This window comes from Scyliorhinus torazame, chromosome 6, assembly GCF_047496885.1.
Source record: "Scyliorhinus torazame isolate Kashiwa2021f chromosome 6, sScyTor2.1, whole genome shotgun sequence".
In the NCBI taxonomy this organism is placed as follows: domain Eukaryota; kingdom Metazoa; phylum Chordata; class Chondrichthyes; order Carcharhiniformes; family Scyliorhinidae; genus Scyliorhinus; species Scyliorhinus torazame.
Window position 1 is genome coordinate 222629892 of NC_092712.1, and position 20644 is coordinate 222650535.

General features: G+C 52.3%; 1 protein-coding gene across 1 annotated transcript in view; it reads left to right on the top strand.

Moving 5' to 3' along the window:
- LOC140425776 (sperm-associated microtubule inner protein 4) overlaps nucleotides 1–20644 on the top strand; it is a 108337-nt gene that overhangs the window by 62339 nt on the left and 25354 nt on the right. The gene's annotated exons all lie outside the window — the stretch shown is intronic.

Genomic DNA, 20644 nt, shown 5'->3' on the forward strand with positions numbered 1-20644 from the left:
AGAGACATCGCGACCTGTATTCACCCGCACCTAGTGCAAAAAATGAGCTCCCACATGAATCTTGCTATGCCTGACTCTCTTGCCATTTGTTTCACCCAACTCGTACCTTAGCTGCTCGCTGCTAACAACGGGAGACTGCTTTTCAATGCTCCCTCAGTACTCACTCCTTGTCAAGACAAGGATGGCAGTGCGAAGACCTGCTCCTCATGTTGGGGATGCCGACCTGCCAGGCTTCTCATTGCCATGGATGAGAGGCGGGACATCCTGTTCTCCCGAGGGGGACAGAGAACCAGCGCAGGGTCAGCAATGCCACCTGGAAGGCAGTGGCAGCTGCAGTGAGTTTGGGTAGCATGACCAGGAGGACCACCGTCCAATGTAGTAAGAAGATGAATGACCTCCTACGAGCTACGAGGGAAAGTTACCACCTCCTGGCATCAGTCCCACCTGCCACCCCTCAAATTCTCAAATCGCCCCAATTTACTTGCTGACAGCTCCCACCCTCCCAACGTCCGATCTCCAAGCTTGTTCCTCAGAACCTACTGGCATCCATCAGCACAACCCCTTCATGTAAGGTCGCGACCCACGGGTGGGTTGCGGACGGGTGTTGGGAGCGTCACGGTGTGATCGGTTACGGCATTCCAATGGCATTCCCGATCACGGGAGAAGTGCCCAACGGCCGCAACTGGCTTTTAAATTGAGAATGCCGGCCGCGACCGGCTTCCATATGGAACAATGCAGTCTGCTGGCCAGAAGCAGCGGCAGAGAGCATGTCAGGCGCCCGACAGTGCACTGACGTCACACGCCCTGTACATCCATGCTTCTGGAGCGAAATCACAGAGCGGAGATTCCTCCATTTTCCAGCTGCAAGCAAGCAAGGCAAGAAACTGTAAAGAGCTGAAGATGAATTGTTTTGTTATCAGGGTCAGAGACACAAACAGGTAATGTACCTGCTGGCTAGGAACTCACAATTGAATCTGCTGGAGAGAGCTGCCAGGAGAGTCCATAGTGGAACAAAACAGTGCTAGAGTTAGCTCTGTATCGAGCTACAGTGCCTCTGGTGAACAGACAACAAAGAAAACACTGAAATCGGGAACAAAGATGATTTTTTGACGTAAGGCTTTGTCAATTGTGCAATGCAAATCAGGGGTGAAATTCTCCCGAAACGGCGCGATGTCCGCCGACTGGCGCCCAAAACGGCGCCTATCAGGCGGGCATCGCGCCGCCCCAAAGGTGCGGAATGCTCCGCCTCTTTGGGGGCCAAGCCCCAACATTGAGGGGCTAGGCCGGCGCCGGAGGAATTTCCGCCCCGCCAGCTGGCGGAAATGGCCTTTGTTGCCCCGCCAGCTGGCGCGGAAATGACATCCCCGGGCGGCGCATGCGCGGGAGCGTCAGCGGCCGCTGACAGTTTCCCACGCATGCGCAGTGGAGGGAGTCTCTTCCGCCTCCGCCATGGTGGAGACCGTGGCGGAGGCGGAAGGGAAAGAGTGCCCCCATGGCACAGGCCCGCCCGCGGATCGGTGGGCCCCGATCGCGGGCCAGGCCACCGTGGGGGCATCCCCCGGGTTCGGATCGCCCTGCGGCCCCCCCCAGGACCCCGGAGCCCGCCCACGCCGCCTTGTCCCGCCGTTCAAAAGGTGGTTTAATCCACGCCGGCGGGACAGGCAATTTATCAGCGGGACTTCGGCCCATCCGGGCCGGAGAATCGAGCGGGGGGCCCGCCAACCGGTGCGGCGCGATTCCCACCCCCGCCGAATCTCCGGTGCCAGGGGGTCGGAGAATGACGCCCCAGGATGCAAAGCCCAATCAGCGGAATTCTCCATTCCTGAGACTAAGCGTTGGTGCTGGGTCAGGTTTCACGGAGTTCTACGAGTTCTACAAATCTGTTGCCGCACCCTGGACCGATTCAATGACCGTTGAGGGGCTAGCAGTGGCGCCACGTGGAACACAATCGATTCCAATGTTGGTACAGGATTCGCCGGGTCTGTGATTGACACTTGGGAGGCTGACAAGCTGCAGTCGTATATTCACACTACACTCCCCACACACACTCAACCCAGCCAACAACGTGGCACTGGTTACACTCGAGCACGCTCATCCTGCTGATGGGTCGGCTGGGGCCACATGGTGCCTAGGGGGTGACCTGGGGGTGACACCCATACGACCTGTGGCCCTTAGTTCACAGTGGACAGCCAGCCGCGTGCATAGCAGCATGGCTGCCTTGCAGGCTGTGGCAATGATTTCCATGCCTGTCCACCCCGACCCCACAGCCCACCTCCTGCCCAGCACCCGCTACTCTCCCAGGTCCTGGCAGAAGCCTCCCGGCCAGCGGCACAACTGCCAGCACACTATGGCGATGTTGGACACTTTCTGTAACCCCTCTCTCTCCCTCATCAACCACGGCACCGGTTTCATGGATTATTAAAAGGACAAGTGAACTTCGCTGTCAGGAATTCCCCCGGTTGAGGCGGAGCATCACGGAGGCTCCAGAGAATACTGGGTCACGCCCGCTAATGATATGCCAACGCCGTTTACTGTACATGCAGAGTGTAAAGCTTCGACGCCGCTGTCGAGGCAGCGGAGAATTGTGATTTGGAGTAAAACCGGCGTTCGCCACAATGTTGGCGCCAAAACCAATTCTCTGCCCAATCGCGTTTCCTGTTTCCAGCGATGGCAGACGGAGAATCCCGCCCCATGTGTGTCATATGCAGGGAAATACTGTCAAATGAGAGTTTAAAGCCGTCAAAACTTCAAAGGCATTCGAAGATGAAGCATGGCGAGTTCAAGGACAAACCCCTTGATTTTTTTCAATGAATGCAGCGAGAGCTTAAACCCTCAGCTGAAGTCCTTGGCAGAAATGTAACATTGAATGACAAAGCAAGTGAGGTTGTGAGGACCAAGCAGGCTCACCTGTCACATTAAAGGTAAGTGAAAATAGTGTGCTCTGTTTGTCCCCACAGGAGAAGATAGCCCATAATAAGAGGGAAAGAGTGAAGGCCAGAGACCCAATTCGTCACCCCCTATGAGGAACAGGCCCTGGAGATCACAGGTTGCCCCAGGAGAGAGCAGTGATCAGCAGCAAGGTGGGCCTGCACCAGAGAGGTGAGGACCCACTGTCCCTTCACCCAGATGATCTGTCTCAACTAAGTTGTTCATGTCCCACAAAATTATCCTTTTCTCTCACTGACTACATGTCCATTGTCTCGCAGGATCTCCATCTGATGGGGCCGGGCCATCTGGAGTCGTACCCCCCTACCCCCCGCCACCCAAGAGAACAGCTCGGAGAAGAGCTCCGAGGAGAACATTGGCAATGCATCACAAATGTCGCCTGCACATTCCATCAGTGCAGAGGCACACACTTCAGTGGACAGGCTTCGGGGGCACGACCGAACACCACACAACTGCTGATGCACATCAGATGGAGGCAGGAACATCCAAAGGAGACAGCAGTCGGAGATCTGCCGAATCCCAGGACTCAGTTGGGTCCCAAACAAATGGCGAGCCTCTGGACGAGGTTATCCCAGTGCTGATGCAGATGATAGGTCACAGCCATAACATTCAGTGACTGCCAGGCCGATTGGAGGAGCCTCGAAGCCTTCAGGTGCAGGAGGTGATGCTGCAATGCGTGGCACCCAGGCCAACACTGCTAGGGTGGTGACCGCAGTGGAAAACCTGGAGCACGACGTCGGCTTCTTGAGTGGTGGTATCCAAGGCATGGCTCAGCCTGTGGCGACCATGGCCAATGGCCTTGACATCATGAGCAATTCGCTGAGGGACATGTCACAGGCACAGGTGGACATTGCGTGGCCCAGTCACTGAGGCACATCGCTGAGGGTGTTGACACCACAGTGCAGACAATGGGGGCCTCCAGGACTGACAGCACCAGATGACTCAGAAGCTTTTGAAGCTCATTCCAGCTGCCACTCCATCCCGTGTAGTCACCAATGGCTCTAAAAGCACTCTCCGGGAGGAGGAAGCACTGGAGTCCATCCCGGGGACTTCCACCAAGGAGTCTGAGGCAGTCTCCAGTTCTTCTGAATACCCCCCTCCTGACACCAGCAGACCTCAAGGGCATAATAATCATAATCAAAAACCTAATAATCAAAGACCTCTCCCACCCGGCTGACTCACTCTTCCAACTTCTTCCATCGGGCAGGAGATACAAAAGTCTGAGAACGCGCAGATCCAAAAGCAGCTTCTTCCCCGCTGTTACCAGACTCCTAAACGACTCTCTTATGGACTGACCTGATTAACACTACACCCCTGTATGCTTCACCCGATGCCGGTGTCTAGGTATTTACATTGTGTACTTTGTGTCACCCTATTATGTATTTTCTTTTCTTTTCATGTACTAAATGATCTGTTTGAACTACACGCAGAAAAATACTTTTCACTGTACCTCGGTACACGTGACAATAAACCAATCCAAATCCAGTGGGCGGCATAGCGATGCCTGAGACACCGGTAAGTCGGCCCGGGCACTCCGGCTCCAGGCCCTCCAGAGGCATCAAAGGCCACAGAGTGTTGAAGGCAGCAGGCTGTCTGCACCTCTGCTCTGCATCCTGGGGGGACACCTAGATGTAGCACTAGAACACGGAGGATCAAGAAGTGTGAGGAACACTGAGTGGGCACTGGTGAGGTCATTGTCTGTACCTGGGGGAATGGAAATTTGCCATTAAAATGTTCACTGTTAAAACATTTTACACTTGTTACATCTGAAGCCTTTGTCACTTTAGTCTTCACAACAGACCTGCACGCACCCCCACCCCCTGATCCCCCGCTCCCCCCACCCCAATATTCGCCTCGGCCTAGTGGTCCAAGATCAAAAGCCCCGATGCAGACGTCATCCTGAGGATGAGTGTGAGCGTGCCGTCAGCAGAAAGACAGGAGTCAGACTTTAACAGATCCTGATGAGCACCAGAGCTTGCCTCCCAGCGAGTGGTCATCACTTTCCTTCATTGTATGGTTACCCGCTGACAGTGCCAACAAAGGCACAACATTCTGTTCTGATGTTATATAGACACTTGGAGGGGAGAACAGGGATGGGGCAGTGTGATGGGGTAAGGGGGGGAGGGGTGTTGTTGTGCAGATGGACACAGCCTTGTCTCACAAGAATCTGCAGAGGATGAGGGCCTCCCTGATCCTCCTTGGATGTCGGACTCTTGCTGCCGCCTGTCTTCCATCCTCTGGCTCCTCCTCGGGCCCATCCTCCAGCCTTTCCTGATCATCCTCCTCCTCTGATGAGGCCGCATGACCCTCCTCCTTCTCCTACTCCTCCTCCTCCTCGTCCAGCATGTTGTCCCGCTGCTCTGCCAGATTGTGGAGGGCACAGCAGACCACCACAAAGCCGGAAACCCTCTAGAGTCCAGCCAGAGTGGTCCAGGCAGCAGAACTGCATTTTCTGCAGCCCGATGCACCACTCAGAGACAGCATGGGTGGCAATGTGGGCCTCACTGTATTAGGTCTCGGCTTCGGTCTCAGGCCTCCACACCGATGTCATCAGCCATGACCTCAGTGGGTATCCTTGTCCATCACGAGCCAACCGGTCATCCTGGGGTGGTCCTTGAAGAAACCGGGGATCTCCAAGTTTCCCAGGATAGCGGGCATACGTGAATGATCCTCAGGACGTGGTCGCACACGATCTGACAATTCAGGGAATGGAACACCTTCCTGTTAATGTAGGGCAGTCATTTGTTCGCAGGGTGACTTGCGTGCCATTGATGGCTCCCTGGACGTGGAGCATTCCGGCGCTGGTGACAATTCCTGCATCCCGGGTATCTTGGTGGACCTGGTCCAGGTTGAAGGTGATATAATTGGATGCCCGGACAGAAAGAGCCTCCGTCACCTCCAGGATAAACCTGTGGGCTGAAAACAGTGAAATGCCACACAGGTCCCCGCTCGAACCCAGGAATGACCCAGTGGCAAAGTGCTGCAGTGACCTTCACGGCCTCCGGGAGTGGGTGTCCTCCTGCTCCATGGGGTGCCATGTCCACAGGTGCTGCACTGTCTCTCTGTGAGACGCAGTCTTCTGCACCACATGCTGTCCTTCAGCTCATTGAAGGACCGATGAAACCTGTACACCCTGGAATGTCGCTGGCCTCCCCTTTGGGTCCCTCCTCAGCCTGATGAGCGGCCGGGTCTTGAGGGTGGGTGTGTGACAACCACCTGAACATTTGGTGCCGCCTCCAGCCTACGTTGGTTTTGCAGTCTTCTTCAGTGAATGCCTGCCTCAGCTGCGCGAGCACCACGAGAGCAGCCTTCACGAGATCAACTCCAAACATTTATATCTCTGGGAGGAATTGGAGAAGGGGCGAGATTGACAATCGTTTCGGTCTTCCATCCTGGGACCCTCATATCACCCTTACCATGACTGTCCTGTCTTCTCTTAGAGTGCCATCCAGCGAGCCAGTTCTGCTGACAAACCTCACTCAGCACACTCACTCCCGGCCAGATCAGGAACCCCGAGACCCCAGACCTCTGCCAGCAACATGAGGGTGGCCGTGCTTAGCTGTCCTCCGCTCATCCACACACTTACCTGTGGTGTTGGGTGCTCTGAGGTACAGATGAACCAACACGGTTGCAATTGGTACAACGCAGTTTTATTCCAACTTGTTATTTACAGATCTGTCTTGGTACTCCGCATGTGGTGATCTCTGAGTGTCTTGTTAATCAGGCAATTCCTTAAACGTGGTCTTTCCTGACATAATAATTTGTCTTCCTTCAGGCTCTTTGACTACATGCGGCAACCCCTACACTCTCTCTTTCACAGCTCTGCGGTTTCTCTGGTCTTTGTTTAATTCTGGGATATTCTGTGAGTTCAAAAGATTAGGTGGGGTTACAGTGTTAGGGATAGGGCGGAGGAGTGGGCTTAAGTCGGGTGCTCTTTCCAAGGTGGATGCAGACTCGATGGGCTGAATGGCCTCCTTCTGCACTGTAAATTCTACGATTCTATGATTCTTTGAAGCAGTGGCTTATTTCACAGCCCCTCAGTTTTGGTGCAATCTCATTTTCTATTTAAAAACTCCACAGCAAACTCCAGATAGGATGAACTCAAAGGGTTAGCTTATTTACACACACTCGAGACACAAAAAGAGTGGTTGTAATGTTCCCCTCACCTTCCAAAATAAAGAAAGAGAGTAGGGAAAAGAAAGATTCATAGTATAGAGACCTCAGACGAAATAAAGATTGTTTCATGCGGGTTCCAGAGTCCAGAATCAAGTCCAATGAGGTATTCCTTCGTGGAGATCGGTGGGCTCAAAAGTTAATGCTGGATGATTCACGTTTTCATGGTATTGACGTCACATGTTAAGATAGACAAGCAGAGATAATCAGTTTGTAGGTGATGGTATAGAATTTCCAACAGAAACAGCGTAGATGAAGCCAGGTGTCGAAACAGGGCAGAGTCCCTTTTGTGAGAGGCTGCCAGTCAGATGGAAATAGCAGATGAGATTTTGGAGTTCAGCCGGGAAATATTACTGGTCCCATAAGCCAGAGGCCCATAACACATGACTCCCACCTCCCCACCATCTTAGACAAAGGATATGTGTCGATCATTTGGATTCTAACAACTGATAAATTTCTTAGCCATTAGGATTAAAAGGAAGAAAGCTGGAGCTCATGGAGAGGAGGAAGGCCGATGTCTTGGCCTTCGCCTCTTTGATTGCACAGCGGTGAATTTTGCTGGAGTGGCGGTCAGCTTGGTTGGGTGATCTGTATGACTTCCTGCGGTTAGAGAAGATAAAGTATAAGTTAAGGGGCTCAGCAGGGGAGTTTGAGGAAAGGTGGGGATGTTTGTGACCGTGTTCGTCGCGGGGGAGGGGGGTGTTGAAAGAGGGGGGGAAATCTGTATAGTTGATTGTGGGGAAGTATGTTTCCCGGGGTGTTTATTCACTGTAACCTGTTTTGATACATATTTGTAATAAAATACATTTTTTTAAAAAGGAATTAAAAGGAAGATTTTGTCGACTTTTTTGTGGTGGGGAAGGCTTTGCTGGCTGGGGTTAAGGGGTCGGAATACTCGGCAATTGCAGTGTCAGATCATGCTCCGCATTGGGTGGATATGGTACTGGAGAAGGGGGCAGCGCAGAGACCGGGGTGGAAATTAGATGTGGGGGCTTTTGGGGGACCAAGGGTTCTGTGACAAAATTGAAAAGGTAATTGAGGAATATGTAGGTTTCAACTGTACGGGTGAGGTGTCGAAGGCAGTTGTCTGGGAGACTCTAAAGGTGGTGGTGAGGGGTGAGGTGATTTTGTTTAAGGCCAGGGTGAGCAAAGAGGAGAGGTTGGAGTGACAGAGTGTAATAGATGAGATGTTGGAGGTAGATAGGAGTTATGCAGAAGATGGGTACCCGGCGAAGTTGGAAAAGAGGAAGGATCTACAGGCGAGCTTTGACCGACTATCTACCAGGAAGGCGGTGCGCCAACTGAGACGAGCTGGGGTGCAGTTTACGAACATGGAGATAAGGCAGGTCATGTTAGCAGCTCAGCTCCAGAGGGAGACAGCGGTAAGGGAAATTGTTCAGGTGAGGGATAGGGCAGGGAATTTGGTGGTGGCTCCGGATCTGATTAACAAGGTTTTTGAGGAATTTTATGAGAGGTTGACAGGTCAGAGCCACCTGGGGGAGACCGGGAGATGCAGGAATGTCTAGATGGGTTGGAGTACCCGAGGTTAGGGGAGGGGGACAGGGCTACATTAGAAGGAGCGATAGTGGAGCAGGAGATACAAGATGCGATTGGGAGGATGCAGTCGGGGAAGGTGGCAGGGCCGGATGGGTTTACGGTGGAATATTACAAAAAATTCAAGGAAAAGCTGGCACCCCTGATGGTGGGGATGTTTGAAGAGGCGATAGGGAAGGGGCTGTTGCCACAAACTTTGGGGCAGGCATCGATTCCCCTGTTGCTAAAAAACGATAAGGATCCGACGGAGTGTGGGTCGTTTAGGCCGATATCACTTCTGAATGTGGACGCAAAAATATTGGCGAAGGTACTGGCGGGTAGGCTGGTGGAGTGCCTCCGGAAGGTGATAGGTGAAGATCAGACGGGGTTCGTGAGAGGGAGGCAGCTCTTTTCGAACATTAGGAGTGTTTTGAACGTCGTTATGGCACCGGCAGAGGGAAAGGAAACAGAGGTGGTTGTGGCATTGGACGCTGAGAAGGCGTTTGACCGGTTAGAGTCAGAATGGGGGTACTTGATGGCAGTTCTGGTTTGGGATTGGACCAAGATTTGTGAACTGGGTAAAGCTACTATATAAGGAGCCGAGGTCGAGTGTCCGCACAAACATCAGCTCAAGATACTTTTCTCTCCACCGTGGGACTAGGCAGGGATGTCCTATGCCCCCCCTGCTGTTTGCACTCGCCATTGAGCCGTTGGCCATCGCTTTAAGAAATTTGGGGGATGGAAAGGAATAGTGCGGGGGTGGGTAGAGCATAGAGTGTCCTTATATGCCGATGACTTGCTGTTATACGTGTCGGAACCGAGTGTGTCGATAGGTGGAATATTGGAGCTGCTTCGAGTGTTTCGGTCTTTCTCGGGGTACAAACTAAATCTAAACAAGAGTGAGTATTTTGTAGTGTCTCGGCCGGGGGTGGGGGGGGCTGCCATTCCGTAGGGCAGGGACGCAGGTACCTGGGGATGCAGGTTGCCCGGGAGTGGGAGGGGCGGGGGGGGGGGGCTCTGCAGGTGCAACATTTCTAGTTTGGTGGGGAGAGTGAAAGCTCATCTGGCAAGGTGGGATGGTCTTCCTCTGCCACTGGCGGGTCGGGTACAGGCGGTTAAAATGAACGTGTTGCCGCGATTTCTGTTTATTTTTCAATGCCTGCTGATTTTCCTGCCAAAGGCTTTTTTCAGAGAGATTGAGGGAAGGATTACTTTGTTCATATGGGGAGGGAAGGTGGCCAGAGTTAGAAAGGTGCTGCTGCAGAGAGGAAGGCAGGCAGGGGGTTTGGGTCTTCCGAACCTGATGTATTACTACTGGGCAGCGAATGTGGAAAAGGTGTGGAGCTGGGTAAGAGGGGTTGATTCGCAGTGGGTCAGAATGGAGGAGAGTCTGTGCAGGGGGTCGGGACTGAAAGCACTAGCAACAGCGCTGCTCCCGATGGCCCCGGGGAAATACTCAGGGAGTCCGGTAATAATAGCTTCATTGAGAATTTGGAGGCAGTTTCGCCAACACTTCGGGTTGGGGGCAGGGTCAAGGGAAATGCCGATTCGGGGGAACCACAGATTTGAGCCTGGGAAGTGGGATGGAAATTTTTGGAAATGACACTAAAAGATTTGTTTCTTATGGGTCGGTTTGCAGGATTGAAGGAGCTGGAAGCGAAGTAAGGGCTGGAGCAGGGGGAAATGTTTAGATACATGGAGGTTTGAGATTTTGCCAGAAAGGAGATACAGAGCTTCCCAGTGGAGCCAACCCCTACATTGCTGGAGGAGGTGCTGACAACGGGGGGACTGGAGAAGGGGGTAGTGTCGGCAATTTACGGAGCTATTTTGGAAGAGGAGAAGGCACCACTGGAAGGGATCAAAGCAAAGTGGGAGGAAGAGTTGGGAGCGGATATGGAGGAGGGGTTCTGGTGTGAGGGGCTCCAGAGAGTAAATACTTCCACCTTGTGCGTGAGGTTGGGGCTGATACAGCTGAAGGTGGTATACAGAGCACACCTTACGAGGGCGAGGATGAGCCGATTCTTTGAAGGAGTAGAAGATGTGTGTGAACGTTGCGGGGGGGGGGGGTGCTAATCACGTTCATATGTTTTGGTTCTGTCCAAAGCTAGAGGATTACTGGAAGGAGGTTTTTAAGGTAATTTCTAAAGTGGTACACGTGAAACTGGACCCGGACCCCCAGGAGGCCATATTCGGGGTGTCGGACCAGCCAGGGTTGGAAACGGGTGTGGAGGCAGATGTTGTAGCCTTCACCTCGTTGATCGCCCGAAGGCAGATCTTGATAGGTTGGAGAGCAACCTTTCCACCCTGTGCCCTGGCGTGGCGGGGGGACCTGTTGGAATTCTTGACTCTTGAGAAGGTTAAGTTTGAACTGAGGGAAAGGATGGAGGGGTTCTACAATTCATGGGCATTATTCATTATGCACTTTCAAGAACTGGGTAACATCGAACATTAGTTGGGGTGGGTGGGTGGGGGGAAGGGGGCTGTGTGTGTTGATGGCGACTATGGGTGATCCCTAATTCCTTTCTGTCATTTGTGTGAACATGCGGGCTGATGTTTGGGGTTTGGTGGGAGGATGGGATCGTTGTTATTGATATGGGGATTGACATATTTGTTACTGATTATTGTTTATTGTTGGTGTAAATTTGGGAGAAAATGTGAAAAAGGAGGAGAATAAAAAATATTTTTTTTAAAAAAGGAAGATTTCAAGGATTTTGCCTTCGCAGACAAACCATCTCCTCCTGACCAGTCTGGGTTATGAAATGCAGATGACCTTTGTACAGCTCTCCTTGGAGTTGCGCTGTAAAGTTGACAGGTGTTCTTAGAGACCCCTCAGAGATCGTGAATGTTTGTTCTCGGGCCTCAGACAGACAGTTTCAGCCATTTTAGGATGTTTGTTGAATCTTTTTTAACTTTAGAAATAACCACCAGGCTATCTATATATGTTTTCTAAATTATAACATGTGAGGTCCCTCACATGGGGATCCAGAAGAACTCATCCCACTCCTTGATCAAACCTGTGGAATTCCAGGGTGAAGATTTGTCAAAAAGGATGAACTTCACTTGGCAAATGGCCATTTCTTTTACTGCAACACTGAGCATAATCTTTGGTTTATGTCGAAAGCAGGGCTGGAGTCAGGAGAGCGGAAAAATAGGCCTCTGTGTGGAATACCCGCTTGCTAGCACATTACTTCCTTTGGACCATTTTACAACTGGATAGTTGGTTGCGGGGGGACTGATGCTAAATGCCCATGAGTAAACAATTAAGGCCCTTAAAGAGCCTACTCAGGATTCTGGGATGGCACCAAACAGAAATTCCAATTGTCAGTCAGGACCAGTGGCAGTCAAAGCATGGAAACTCCTTATGACGGCAGACTGGGGAGCATTCATTGTTCTCACCTCACCCTGCCATCATCCACCCTTACAACCCCCCCTTCCCACCAGGCAACCCTGTAGCTACATCCATGAGATGGCCACAGCTGCAGGTGAAGGCTAGACAGTATGAGGATTCCCTCTTCAGAGAAGCAGTCTGGCACCTGTGACGAGGACAAATTTAGTCTTTATCAACAAGTCTGAAAAGATATCTCCATCGAGAAGCATCTTGTCTCAAACTTACATTAACATCTTCCACCTCTGACAATGCGGCTGCCAATCTCTCAGGGCCTGCTATTGGCCCTCCAGCCTCAATATTCAATCTTTACAAATGGAACAAAAAGGAATGAAACCAGACAGACCACCCGCCATCGACCTAGACACCAGAACTGACAACGGCAAACCCAGCCCTGTCAACCTAGGGGCATTTGCCAAAATTGGGAGAGATGTCTCCGAGACTAGTCAAGCAACAGTCATGCTCATGGAATCATACCACCCTATCAGTCGACTCTCTATCATCAGTAAAGTGGTGGATTTGATATGTAAAATGTGCCACAATAACAGAACCCTAGAAATGGGCTGAGGGTTGTCATTTTTCAGTATAGCCATAAGGTGGCAGGCTTAACCACAATCTCAGGAAAATTCCCATTCAGGTTTGTCTCATATGTTAATATGGATATCATGACACTCCTGCCAGCGGGAGACTGGGAGACCTCTAGACCGTAGGGCCAGGAGGGCGGCCTTCCAGACCGTCGCGTTCTCCCTCTCCACCTGATCGTTTCCCCGGGGGTTATAGCTGGTCGCCCTGCTGGAGGCGATGCCCTTGCTGAGCAGGAACTGACACAACTCGTCGCCCATGAAGGAGGATCCCCGATCACTATGGATGTAAGTGAGGAACCCGAACAAGGTGAAAAGACTGTGCAGGGCCTTGATGATGATGGCAGAGGTCATGTCAGGGGAGGGGATGGCGAAGGGGAATCTTGAGTACTCGTCAACGATGTTGAGGAAGTACACGTTACGATCTGTGGAGGGGAGGGGCCCTTTGAAATTGATGCTGAGGCGCTCAAAGGGGTGAGAGGCCTTTACCAGGTGCGCTCTGTCTGGCCAATAGAAGTGCGGCTTGCACTCCGTGCAGACCTGGCAGTCCCTGGTCACGGTTCTGACCTCCTCGATGGAGTGAGGCAGGTTGCGAGCCTTGATGAAGTGAAAAAAACGGGTGACCCCCAGGTGACAGAGGTCATTGTGGAGGGCCCGGAGTCGGCCTACTTGTGCGCTGGTACATGCACCGCGGGACAGGGCATCTGGGGGCTCATTGAGCTTCCCAGGTCGATACAAGATATCGTAGTTGTACGTGGGGAGCTCGATCCTCCACCTCAAAATCTTGTCATTCTTGATCTTACCCCACTGTGTGTTATTGAACATGAAGGCAACCGACCGTTGGTCAGTGAGGAGAGTGAATCGCCTGCCGACTAGGTAATGCCTCTAATGTCGCACAGCTTCTACGATGGCTTTGGCTTCCATTTTGCCGGAGGAGTGTCGAATTTCGGAGGCATGGAGGGTACGGGAGAAGAAAGCCACGGGCCTGCCCGCCTGGTTGAGGGTAGCGGCCAGAGCAAAGACCGACGCATCGCTCTCCACATGGAATGGATGGACTCATCTACAGCATGCATCGTGGCTTTGGCAATATCTGCCTTGATGCGATTGAAGGCCAGTCGGGCCTCAGCCTTCAGGGGAATAATGGTGGATTTGATAAGTGAACGAGCCTTGTCCGCATAATTGGGGACCCACTGGGCATAGTACGAGAAGAATCGCAGGCATCTCTTCAGGGCCTTGGGGCAGTGGGGTCGGACCCTAGGACTCCGTGTTCCACGACGTAGCCGAGGATGGCTAGGCAGGTTGTGCGGAAAAAGCATTTTTCCTTATTATAGGTGAGGGTCAGGAGTTTAGCGGTGTGGAGGAAGTGCCGGAGGTATTCATCATGGTCCTGCTGGTCATGGCCGCAGATGGTGACATTGTCTAAGTACGGGAATGTGGCCCGCAGCCCGTACTGGTCAACCATTCGGTCCATTTCTCTTTGGAAGACCGAGACCCCTTTGGTGACGCTGAAGGGGACCCTGAGGAAGTGACAGAGGCGGCGATCTGCCTCAAGGGCAGTGTATTGGCGGTCCTCCGGGCAGATAGGGAGCTGGTGGTACGCGGACTTCAAGTCAACTGTGGAGAAGACTCGATACTGCGCAATCTGGTTGACCATGTCAGATATGCGGGGGAGGGGATCCGCATCGAGCTGCATGTACCGGTTGATGGTCTGACTGTAATCGGTGACCATCCAGTGCTTCTCCCCAGTCTTGACGATCACCACTTGGGCTCTCCAGGGGCTGGTACTAGCCTCAATGATCCCCTCTTGTAAGAGTTGCTGGACCTCCGACCTGATAAAGGCCCTGTCCCGGGAACTGTATCGTCTGCTCCAAGTAGCGACGGACTTACAGTCCGGGGTGAGATTTGCGAAGAGCGAGGGTGGGGTGACCTTAAGGGTCGCGAGGCTACAGGCGGTGAGGGGGGGCAGGGGGTCCACCAAACTTTAAAGTAAGGCTTTGGAGGTGGCACTGGAAGTCGAGCCCCAGTAATAGGGCAGCGCAGAGATGGGGAAGGACGTAAAGTTTGAAGTTAGCATACTCTACGCCTTGTACAGTAAGGGTCGCGACACAGTACCCCCGGATTTCTACTGCATGGGATCCAGAAGCCAGGGAGATTTTCTGGGTCGCGGGTAAAATTGGGAGGGAGCAGCACCTTACCGTATCTGGGTGAGTGAAGCTGTCTGTGCTCCCGGAGTCGAAAAGACCAGTCGTCTCGTGCCCGTTGATCCGGACGGTCATCGTAGACTTCGTGAGGTGATGAGGCCGGGACTGGTCGAGCGTGATGGAGGCGAGCTTCGGAAGGCAGTTGGTAGGCCAGACCGGAGGTAGCGGCGGCCAGCGTACGGTCGGGTGAGCCGGGACCCGGGAGGCTGCAGAGTGGTCCTAAGGTGGCGGCCCCCATGAGTCGAGCGTGGCGGGAGGCATGGGCGATGGCGTCCAAGATGGCGGCCCCCATGGGTCGTGCGTAGCAGGTGGCATCGGCGATGGCGTCCAAGATGGCGGCTACCATGGGTCGCGCGTGGCAGGTGGAGAATAAAAGTGCCCCCATGGGTTGCACGTGGCGGCCGAAGTTGAAGATGGCGGCGCCCACGGGTCGCACATGGTGGGTGGTGCGGCAGCTGGGGGCGGCCCCGACAGGCAGCAGGCAGCGCTGCTGGGCCTAGAAGTTTTAGGGAGAGATCGGGCCTGGCAGGCTTTTGCAAAGTGGCCCTTCCGCACCCGTTCCAAGTCGCGTTCCATGCAGGGCAGCGTTGGCTGGTGTGATTACCCTGGCTGCAAAAGTAGCACCTCGGGCTTCCGGCGTTGGCGGGCTGCTGCGCGGCACAGGGTGCATCGCACCCGGGTCGGATGATGGTGGCGCCCACGAGTTCCACGAGGGTGCCACGCGGTCGGAGGTGTAGGCCTCCATGTTCTGGGAGGCCACCTCCAGCGATTTTGAGAGTTGCACTGTCTCTGGGAGGCTGAGTGTACCCCCTTCTAGCAATCGCTGGCAGATTTAGATCGACTTCATGCCTGCGACATAAGTGTCCCTGATCAGCAGCTCTGTGTGCTGGGTAGCCGATATCGCCTGGCAATTACAGTTCCGGCAGAGTACACGCAAGGCATGCAGGAATTCTGCTAGTGATTCCCCAGGACGTTGTCGTCTCGTGGCAAGGAAGTGCCTAGCATACACCTTGTTAACGGGCTTCACATATTGTCCCTTCAGCAGCATTATTGCCTCCGCATACGAAGGGGCGTCCCTGATGAGAAGAAAGCTCGTGGGCTCACCCGTGCGTGGAGGATCTGCTTCTTCTGGAGGTCTGTGAAGTCTTCGATGAAGGAACCAAGGTACGCTTCGAAGCAGCTTAGCCAGTGCTCGAATGTTGCTGTGGCGTCGGCTGCCTGTGGGTCCAGCTCTAGGTGATGTGGCTTGAGTGATGAGTTCATCTTAGAAGTTTAGTGTAATAAATTGATATGCCATCAATAAACACACGACGAGTGATGAACGTAACTGAGGCTTTATTACACTAAACAGCAAGCCTCCAGGCCTTTGATCCCGAAATTGATCGGAGGCGGAGACTAGCCACCTTTATACATGAGCCCGAGGGGAGGAGCCACAGGCGGAGCCAGACGGGACAAGCCCAGGCATGTACAACACAACACATTGCAATACAGTGGTTTACCACAACCTGTAAGAGTGAAAACTCATCTCTGCAATCCTTCCTCCCTCTAAGCCAATAAAAGTTAAGATAATGTACTGTAGAACTTAGCTACTCATTTGAATAGAAAGTTAAATCAATGAGGATGGGGGGTGTAGGGAACTTTGAAGATTTGGACAAATTAGAAGAGAAATGAATCTCTAAGGAGTAAAATGGCTTTACTGCATAGAGATGTAATTTTTGAATTATACAACAAGTTTATACACCCAACTGTTCTCCCATTGGATACCATGGGCAGGATTCTTCAAAATATTTAATTTTTTTAAAACATATTTTATTACAAACTTGTATCAAAGCAGGTTACAGCAAGTAAACACCCCGGGAAACAAACTTCCCAACAATCAACTCTACAGTCTGTACAGATTTTACCCCTTTTTCACAACACCCCACCCCCCTCCTCATCACCCACCTCCCACCCCCCTGCGACGAATAGCTCCTCAAACACAGTCACAAACATTCCCCCCCACCTTTTCACAAACTTCAAAATATTTCGAAGTGTGTGTTTTTTTGCTCTGTTCCTCTGGTTCTAAATATGGCGGTTAATATGGTCGCCTTCCTTAATCCTAATTATGTTTATGCTTTAGAGTCGCCAGGTATCTCTCGATACCGCCACAAGGTTCAAACACGAATATTGATCAAAGAGCCAATACACCAGTTAGTTAGTTCAAAGTCAATACTATTTATTTACACACACAGTAATATCTACTCAGCACAAAATAGAACAAACTAAACTCTCTCTAACACTAACGCCTATACTTAGCTTTGGGTGCCCACTCAGTCAGAGGAACAATGGCCGTTGTTCGGATCTGAGGCTGTTGGGTTCAAGGTAGTACAGGAGAACAGCTAAGGTCGTCCGTCTGGTAGCGAGCGTTGACCTTGGACTTACTTGCTTCTGGTGCAGCTGGTGGACGGGTCTCTCCACTTTGAGAGCCAAGTCCAAGAGAGAGATTTTTTCTCGGGGGTTTCTTCTTATACCCCGAGGGGCTTCGCGCCCTTTTAGGCGGGCCTTAAACTTGTCCCCAATTAATTGGGCCGCATCTTGATCACTGGTATTGATCTTGACCAATAAAGGGGTGGACACCCTGATGGCTGGGCATGTCTTTGGTGGCCGTTGGCCTTGCTTTGTTTGTGCTTTCAGTTTGGGGAACTGGCGCCGGGATATCTGGAGCAGTGTCGGTTGCTTGAGTGTCTTTCCTTTGTTCCCGGAGATGGGCCATCAATATGTTAATTGACCTATAGTTTCAGTTCCGTCTGGGAGCTGTTTCTTCAATACGCATACAGGCTCTGTGCCTGCTTGCTTTCCTAACATTGTCCATAATTCCCTACATTCATTGCGAGCATCCATTTTGTATTCTGGAAGTGGCCATCCCAGATGACTACACACCCTCCTTGTGATCCTCAATGCGAAGCATGAAGGATCAAATTACTGCATCTTCTTTGCTCTCCTCTTGAGTCGGGCACCCATAAGCAATGATAGGCCCTACACTACTCTGTCCTATGGATTGGAACTTTTACCTAAATTACTTTACGTACACACATCATTATAAAATTCTACGGGGTGCTATGACATCCAGGCATGCATTACAAAACAAAAAACTGGAACCTCTAACTGTCCTTAGCTAAACTATCCTTAAACAATCAAAAGAATTTACAACATTTTAAACTGTAAAATGTTTAAATTTACTCCGGGGGAGTAAATTTTCTTTTAAAAAATTACTGTTGGGAGTGTAAAAATGGCAGGAGATCCCAGACCCGTGTTATGCTCCTCTTGCTCAATGTGGGAGTTCAGGGACGCTGCTGATGCCTTTGACTCCTTCATGTGCGGGAAGTGTGTCCCGCTGCAGCTCCTGATAAACCGCATGACGGCTCTGGAGCTGCGGATGGACTCACTTTGGAGCATCCGCGATGCTGAGGAGGTCGTGGAGAGCACGTTCAGTGAGTTGGTCACACCGCAGATTAGGATTGGTAAGGGAGACAGGGAATGGATGACCAAAAGGCAGAGAAAGAGCAGGAAGGCAGTGCAGATGTCCCCTGCGGTCATCTCCCTCCAAAACAGGTATACCATTTTGGATACTGTTGGGGGAGATGACTTACCAGGGGAAGGCAGTAGTAGCCAGGCTCATGGCACCGTGGCTGGCTCTGCTGCACAGAAGGGCGGGAAAAAGACTGGCAGGGCTATAGTCATAGGGGAGTAGACGGGCATTTCTTTTTTTTTTAAATATTTTTATTAAGGTTTTTTAACAACACAATTTTTTCCCCTTACAAACAATTTTTCCTATGTCGTTAATCCAGGCCTCCAGGCTAGGGGGCTTCGCCTCCTTCCACAATAGCAAGACCCTTCGCCGGGCTACTAGGGACGCAAAGGCCAGAATTCCGGCCTCTTTCGCCTTCTGCACTCCCGGCTCATCCACTACTCCAAATATTGCTAGCCCCCAGCTTGGCTTGACCCGGACTTTCACCACCTGGGATATTACTCCCGCCACACCTCTCCAGAACCCCTCCAATGCCGGGCATGACCAAAACATATGGACATGGTTCGCCGGGCTCCCTGAACATCTTTCACATCTATCCTCTACCCCAAAGAACCTACTCAGCCTCGCCCTCGTCAAATGCGCTCTGTGAACCACCTTAAATTGTATCAGACTGAGCCTGGCACACGAGGAGGAGGTATTAACCCTACCCAGGGCGTCGGCCCATAGCCCTTCCTCAATCTCCTCCCCCAGCTCCTCCTCCCATTTACCTTTCAGTTCTTCTACTAGCGCTTCCCCCTCTTCTTTCATCTCTTGGTATATTTCCGACACCTTGCCCTCCCCGACCCATACCCCCAATATCACCCTATCTTGAACTTCTTGTGCCGGGAGCAACGGAAATTCCCTCACCTGTCGCCTCACAAAAGCCCTCACCTGCATATATCTAAATGCATTTCCCGGGGGTAACTCAAATTTCTCCTCCAGTGCCCCTAGGCTCGCAAATGTCCCGTCAATGAACAGGTCCCCCATTCTTCTTATCCCCGCCCGATGCCAGCCTTGGAGCCCCCCATCCATCTTCCCCGGGACAAACCGGTGGTTACCCCTGATCGGGGACCACACCGATGCTCCCATTGCACCCCTGTGTCTTCTCCACTGGCCCCAGATCCTTAGCGTTGCCGCCACCACCGGGCTTGTGGTATACTTTGTCGGCGAGAGCGGCAGCGGTGCCGTTACCAACGCCCCCAGGCTCGTTCCTTTACAGGACGCCATCTCCATCCTCTTCCATGCCGCCCCCTCTCCCTCCATAACCCACTTACAGATCATCGCCACATTTGCTGCCCAGTAGTAACTCTCTAGGTTTGGCAAAGCCAACCCTCCTCGGTCCCTGTTGCGTTCCAAGAACCCTCTCCTAACCCTCGGGGTCTTATTTGCCCACACATACCCCATGATACTCCTACCTACTCTCTTGAAAAAGCCCTTGGTGATCACGATGGGGAGGCACTGAAACACGAACAAAAACCTCGGAAGGACCGTGGGGGGCAGCACGGTAGCATTGTGGATAGCACAATTGCTTCACAGCTCCAGGGCCCCAGGTTCGATTCTGGCTTGGGTCACTGTCTGTGCGGAGTCTGCACATCCTCCTCGTGTGTGCGTGGGTTTCCTCTGGGTGCTCCGGTTTCCTCCCACAGTCCAAAGATGTGCAGGTTAGGTTGATTGGCCATGATAAATTGCCCTTAGTGTCCAAAATTGCCCTTAGTGTTGGGTGGGGTTACTGGGTTATGGGGATAGGGTGGAGGTGTTGACCTTGGGTAGGGTGCTCTTTCCAAGAGCTGGTGCAGACTCGATGGGCCGAATGGCCTCCTTCTGCACTGTAAATTCTATGATAATCTATGACCACCATTTTCACCGACTGCACCCTACCCGCCAACGAGAGCGGGAGCATGTCCCATCTTTTAAAATCCTCCTCCATTTGCTCCACCACCCTCGTCAAATTCAGTTTATGTAGGGCCCTCCAACATCTGGCTATCTGGATCCCCAGATACCGAAAACTCCTCTCTGCCCTCCTCAGCGGTAGGTCCCCTGCCTGTAATACAAAAAGCTCACTCTTCTCTACATTAAGCTTGTAGCCCGAGAACTCTCCAAACTCCTTCAGAGTCTGCATGACCCTCCATTGGGTCCGCCACGTATAGCAGCAGGTCATCCGCATATAGCGATACCCGATGCTTCTCTCCCCCGCCGTCTATCCCCCTCCATTTCTGAGACTCCCTAAGTGATATGGCCAAGGGTTCGAGCGCCAATGCAAACAACAGGGGGGACAGGG